Source organism: Alligator sinensis, unplaced genomic scaffold, assembly GCF_000455745.1.
Source record: "Alligator sinensis unplaced genomic scaffold, ASM45574v1 scaffold365_1, whole genome shotgun sequence".
In the NCBI taxonomy this organism is placed as follows: Eukaryota; Metazoa; Chordata; order Crocodylia; family Alligatoridae; genus Alligator; species Alligator sinensis.
The window spans coordinates 411,827-417,488 of record NW_005842356.1 but is presented as its reverse complement, the minus strand read 5'-3'; the positions used below and the strand labels follow the sequence as shown (position 1 = coordinate 417,488).

Genomic DNA, 5,662 nt, shown 5'->3' with positions numbered 1-5,662 from the left:
ACTTTCTTCGGTTGGCGCAATGGGCTCGTGGTTTAGAGCCTCCAACCGGATGGGCTAGAAGAATGTTCATGGGAAGAAACTCTAGTCTGCCTCTCTTCTTTTCTATCTGTAACTGCAACTCAAGCAAGTTTTCCTGCCTACACCACAACCATCTTCGGTGTAAGTAAACAACCTTGAATCAACCATTACGCGTCCGTGCCCAATTCTAGCGTGTCGCCTGCTTTCACCGACCCAGTGTGCCCGGGCTGCTGGCCACAGCCCGCGCAGCGCAAAAAGGGGCCCGGATCGCTCCCGGCCCGCACACATACCCTGTGTGTGCCCTAGCTACATATATTTTGCTAGGTTTTTCCATTAGGGCTCAGGTGTTAAAGCATTAAATATGTGCAAGAGGCATCACTAGTTCGGTAGCTTTTAATATACACTGTTGTATGCTCTTAGCTTCTGCAGAGTTCGGGGTTGGATTATGATGTTCTTCATACTGAAGGGAAAAAAAAAAATCTAGTATAGATTAGAAGTTCACTGTTATATAATAGCTATATTATAGACTGGTCTGTTCCTGTCAGACTTATTTTCATCTTTATAGGAAAGCTGTTGTGTACTTAGGAGGAGGATATTTCCAATCCCACAAGATTTGTATAAATTCTCGTTGTTTTCTGTTTATCCTGAAGATTCGTTTAAAATTTTCAATTCTTGTTATATTAATAGAATCGATATTGAAATATTTCTGTATTCCTACAAATCACACTGGCACTTGATTCTAAAGCTTTAATTAAATTCACCAAGTATGATAGTAAATAATATTCTACTCAGTCACAAAAGTGTCATTTAGGAAATATGGCATTTTTCACTACTCATCATGTACAGGAATTCAGTTAACTGCAGTACATTTGTATTGACATTAAGTGACCATCAAAGCAAGCCAAAGCACATTTCTTATAGTCAAGCTTCAGTAGTCTGAGGCTAGAGACAGAAGTTACACAAACTAGTTTAAAGCGATCAGAAACTGGTTTAAAATGTGTAACAGAACAGAAGCTCAGTGCACATAAGCCACTTCCAAAAATGGCCGAAGCTGGTTTAAGATAAACCTGGCTGAATGTAGTAGCAGACCCAACTGATTTAGGTCAAAACCAGTTTATGCAACTTCTGTCCCAGACCCCTTCCTGGTTCAAGTTAAATCAGTTCTTTAATATGGGTCACAGCCCTGGGCTGGGCTGTCTGCTCTCTAGCTGGAGCAGGCTCACTGTCCCTCCAGACAAATCCCTGCTGGGTCTGGGGCTAGGGAGGGGGGTTAAGCTTCCCCCAAAGTACAGAGCTGCCCTGCCGGCTACAACTGTGGACTACAAATCACAGAGGCACCTGGAAGCAGGAAGAGGAAGTGATAAGCAACCCTGCAGAGTCCTGCTGCTGGTGTAGACTGCAAATCCCAAAGACCTCAAGGGCAGGTGGAAGAGAAAGAAAACACAGCCCATGCTGGCTACATGCCAGAGAGACGTGCTTTAATGCCCCCTGGCTTCTGCTTGAGCCACTGCAGACATGTGGCCGCATTTCCTGAATCAAAACTGAGCATCTGTTCATTTTTTTTTTTTTTTTTGTTCAATCTGTGCAGCCTAGACTAACCTGCAAAGACTGAATTAATTCAGCCTCAGATTTTTGACTGTCTGTACTTAGCTTGAATGCCCAGTCCTGGCACAAAGAAAATTGAAGCATTAAAAAAAAAAAAAAAAAAAGCAAGCAAGCATACACTGTTACCAGTACAGCTAAAACATGTCACGTGCTTAAGATTAAGCACAAGTGCTTTGGATTCATGTAAACTGAATGATTATATACTTGCATTGTTTAAAAGGAAGCTTTAGAATCCATCCAGCTATTTCACTATTGCTTAGTTACTTATAGAGCCATTGATCTGTACAACCCTTTATATACATAAAGGACACAGCTCCTTTCCAAGGGACAATGTGGTTGTTCATGTGTTGAGGAGTTAGATGCACAGAGTACCTTCCATGATATTCCGCATCTACTCCCTCATCCTCAAAGTTATATTTTCTTTCATCTCTTTTTCCCTAGTTAGCTACTGTGTTGCCCATGGACAAGTGAGTATTTAATGGGAATTGGTGAGTATTTATTCACCAAGGCACCCCCAGGGGTTACAAGAAATAATGGCCACAAGCTAGCAGAGAGCAGATTTAGACTGGACATTAGGAAGAACTTCTTCACAGTTCGAGTGGCCAGGGTCTGGAACGGGCTCCCAAGGGAGGTGGTGCTCTCCCCTACCCTGGGGGTCTTCAAGAGGAGGTTAGATGGGCATCTAGCTGGGGTCATCTAGACCCAGCACGCTTTCCTGCTTATGCAGGGGGTCGGGCTCGATGATCTATTGAGGTCCCTTCCAACCCTAACATCTATGAATCTATAAGTGGTATGCAGCAGCCAGAGCTGTCCCAGCCTCCCCAATGAGCTATGGCTTCATCCTGCCCCAACCTGGCTGGGTGAATGGCAGCAGGGCCACTCACCCAGCTGGGGTTGTGCAGGGCTGGGAGGCCAAGGCTGCTCCAGCCACTGCACATTGCCTGTCCGGAGGCAGTGCGGTGGCTCCACCCCACCCCAGCTAGGTGAGCAGTGGGAGGACATAGCCCCTGCTCCGAGCACCTTCCACCACCTACCCAGAGCATAGCCTCACACAGCCCTGGCCCTGCCCCGCACAGATCCAGGGGCACATACCCCCCCACCCCCCATACCAGTGGTGTGCAGCAGCAGGAGCCACCCCCCACCTCCTGCTGCCTCCGCCACCTGCTGGGCATCCCTGTCCCAGCCCCAATGCTTCCCTTGCTGTGGGAGCACTGATCTGCCCCTGCCACACCCCACAACAAACTTACCAGGTAGAGGCAGTTGTGTCCAGTGTCGTAAAGTCAAAACCCTGTTGGAACCTTGAAACAGTCATAGTTTACAAAAGGTTGTAAGCAATGTTTGTTGTAAGTCCAGGACTGCCTGTAGTACAGGAGGAAGGTCTGTAAATAGACCCAAGGCAGCATTTCTTTAAACTGATCGTCAGGGGGTGAGGAGTCCAGAGCTGCTTCTGAACATGTTGCTTACAGGGTACAATAAAAAGATATTTATGGAAGCATCTAATTAAGGATTTTCATGGTACAGAAATTCCTTCACTCAGGCCTGGTGGTCACCTCCAGTAGGCTCAGGTACAGTTTTTCCATCATTTTGATGGAGGTGCAGGATTTGAGCATGTTCCAGTAGTAAAAGCAAGGAGTAGTAGTCAGAACTACAAATTCTATTCCCCCATCTCTGCTTTTGACCCAGTAAGTAACCTGAAGCCACTGTTCTGTGCTCCAGCTTTTCTAACTATGAAGTGGGGATAGTAAAATATACGCATGGCATACCAGAACAGTGAGAATAAAATTCATGTTTGTAAAGCACTTGGAATTCTTCAGATTAATTATGGTAATTTTAAAAAAATTAAAAAAAAAAAGTTTGTTATTTTCACACTGTTGTACTATAGCCTGCAAGTCAGCCTCAGACATGACTGTAAGGTGACTGAACAGAGGATTAGAGTTCAGCCATGATTTTTGCCATCTCCTGCACACTGCCCTGTTCTTTGAGCATGTTTCTTAAATTAACGTTTTCCTATAAGGATGGCCAAGATTATCTATTTAAATTACATATTTAAATACCAAAATAAAAAGGCCTGATTTGCCAAGGCGATATGCACTCACTGTCCCTAATTAAGCCAACATGCCATTTACAGATACTCAGCACTTCAAGAAAGCAGGCTACTTATTAGGCTGCATAGCCTAAACCACTGAAGTTTAATTATTTTTTTCTTTCATCTCTCATACAAATACAGATTCGGCAAGTGTCTCAAGGGTGTTGTTGGCATGAATTAACCTTCATACAGCACTTAAGATCATATATACTAGAAGGGACCTCCTTTATCAGAGGATAGTCCCCCCATGTTCTCAGGTAAATTAACTGAATGAATCCCCTAAATTGCCACTTCAAACCCCAACCAAGAGCTACAAGAAACATTGGAAATATATAATCCCCAGGGCATGCAGCTTTGGGGTTCAGGAGGGGGAAATTCCCCTCAGCTCCCTGGGGCTGCCCCATGCTGGGGTGAGAAGCCACCCCAAGGCAGGGGTTCCCTGGTGCCCCCATGCTGGACTGCATGGGTGGGCACCCAGCCCAGAGGACTCCTCCCTCCTGTGGCAGCTGCTGAAGCAGCCAGCAGCTGGGAGAAGGTCCTCAAGGCAGGGGCTCCCTGGTGCCCACATTGCAGGGGCCTTGGAAACTCCTTCTCCATCCCGCTTGTGGCAGCAGGTAGAGCAAGCAGTTGTGCAGGGGACATGGGGAATTGGCTCCTCAGGCTACCCCTGGCACAGGGGGAAGGATCCAAAAGCCCCCACCACAGGGGCCTTCCCTTCCCCCCATGCTCTGTATAGATCCCCAGATCCCCCTAGCCCCGGTCTGTTCTTCTGCTCCCCCCCAGCTGATGGATACATTTAGGAAGCAGACCAGGGAGCAGAGAAGCAGGGCAGCACTGGAGCAAATGGCTGCAAAGCATCCTGGGATGCTGGGGGGAGGGGTGGGGAGGAAAAAGAGAGGGTGCTGTGCTTTGACTTGAAGCAGGAAGGGACCTGGGACAGAAGTTCCAGAAACCAGTTAGGTCTGATACTACATCCAGCCAGGGTTGGCCAGAACTAGTTTTGGCCATTTTGAGGTCAGTTTAATGTACACTGCACTTCTGTTACAGGCTTAAAGAAGGTCCAAATCACTTCAACCAGTTCTGGATTTTTCTACTGCTCTGCTGTAGCTGGTTATGGACAGGAGGCAGTGCATCCTGGTATAGTTCAGGGCTGGGGTATCCAAGATACAGTCCATGGAGCAGTTCAACCTGGCCTTCTGGAGGCACTGACCAAGGGACCAGGAGCAAGGCCTGCAAGTGTAGCTGGGGGGGGGAGGGGTGGAATCTACATTCATCCAACACCCCCCATGGATAAGTCAGTCCTTGAACCAGCTCCTTTAATCTGGTCCCAGCAACTTAGTCTCTCTCTGGGCTCAGCAACACAGGCTCAAATGCCCCAGACTCATCTGCTCTACAGGGCTCAGCCAAACAATACAAGTACTCTAAAATAAACACACCTTTATCCTGGCCCCAGCAACACAAGTTTTAAAGCCCTGGGTAAACCTGCACCACAGAGCTAAACAGAAAACATAAAACAATCCAACCTAAACACCCACAAGCATGGATTAACTCTCACCTCCAGTCTTCCTTCCTCCTTACAGAAAACCTCACTCTTTACCAGACCATCACCTCTCCACATCCTTTTCTCTCCTCACTTCCTCTTTATTTCTAGTCAGCCAGTTATTGGCTGATTGCCTGAGCCAGCTGAGGCCCCTTAGGTGGGGGCTTGTTAGGGGCTGGCTAATTGATCCAGGTTGCAAGCCTGCAGCCTGTTACACAGGCACTGAGCAATGACAGTGTTAACCTTCAGACTACTGCCATGCTGCTCTTCCTCCTGTCACCAACAACATCTGAATCCATCCTGGTAGAAGTTGGGGGCAGTTGTGTTTGACACCCCTGGTTTAGGTCATTATATTTTACAAAATACTTGTGCTAGGTAGTGCAGTTAGAGCAGGATGCTCTACAATCCAAACA

At 47.0% G+C, this 5,662-nt stretch overlaps 1 long non-coding RNA gene across 1 annotated transcript; it reads right to left on the bottom strand.

The window, feature by feature from the left end:
• Window positions 1–400: 400 nt before the first annotated feature.
• Window positions 401–5,323, bottom strand: LOC102381004. Its single transcript, XR_324488.3, has 3 exons — window positions 5,265–5,323; window positions 2,871–3,002; window positions 401–478 (listed from the first exon to the last, which is right to left on the bottom strand). It is a non-coding gene; the product is annotated as an uncharacterized LOC102381004 (long non-coding RNA).
• Window positions 5,324–5,662: the final 339 nt, after the last annotated feature.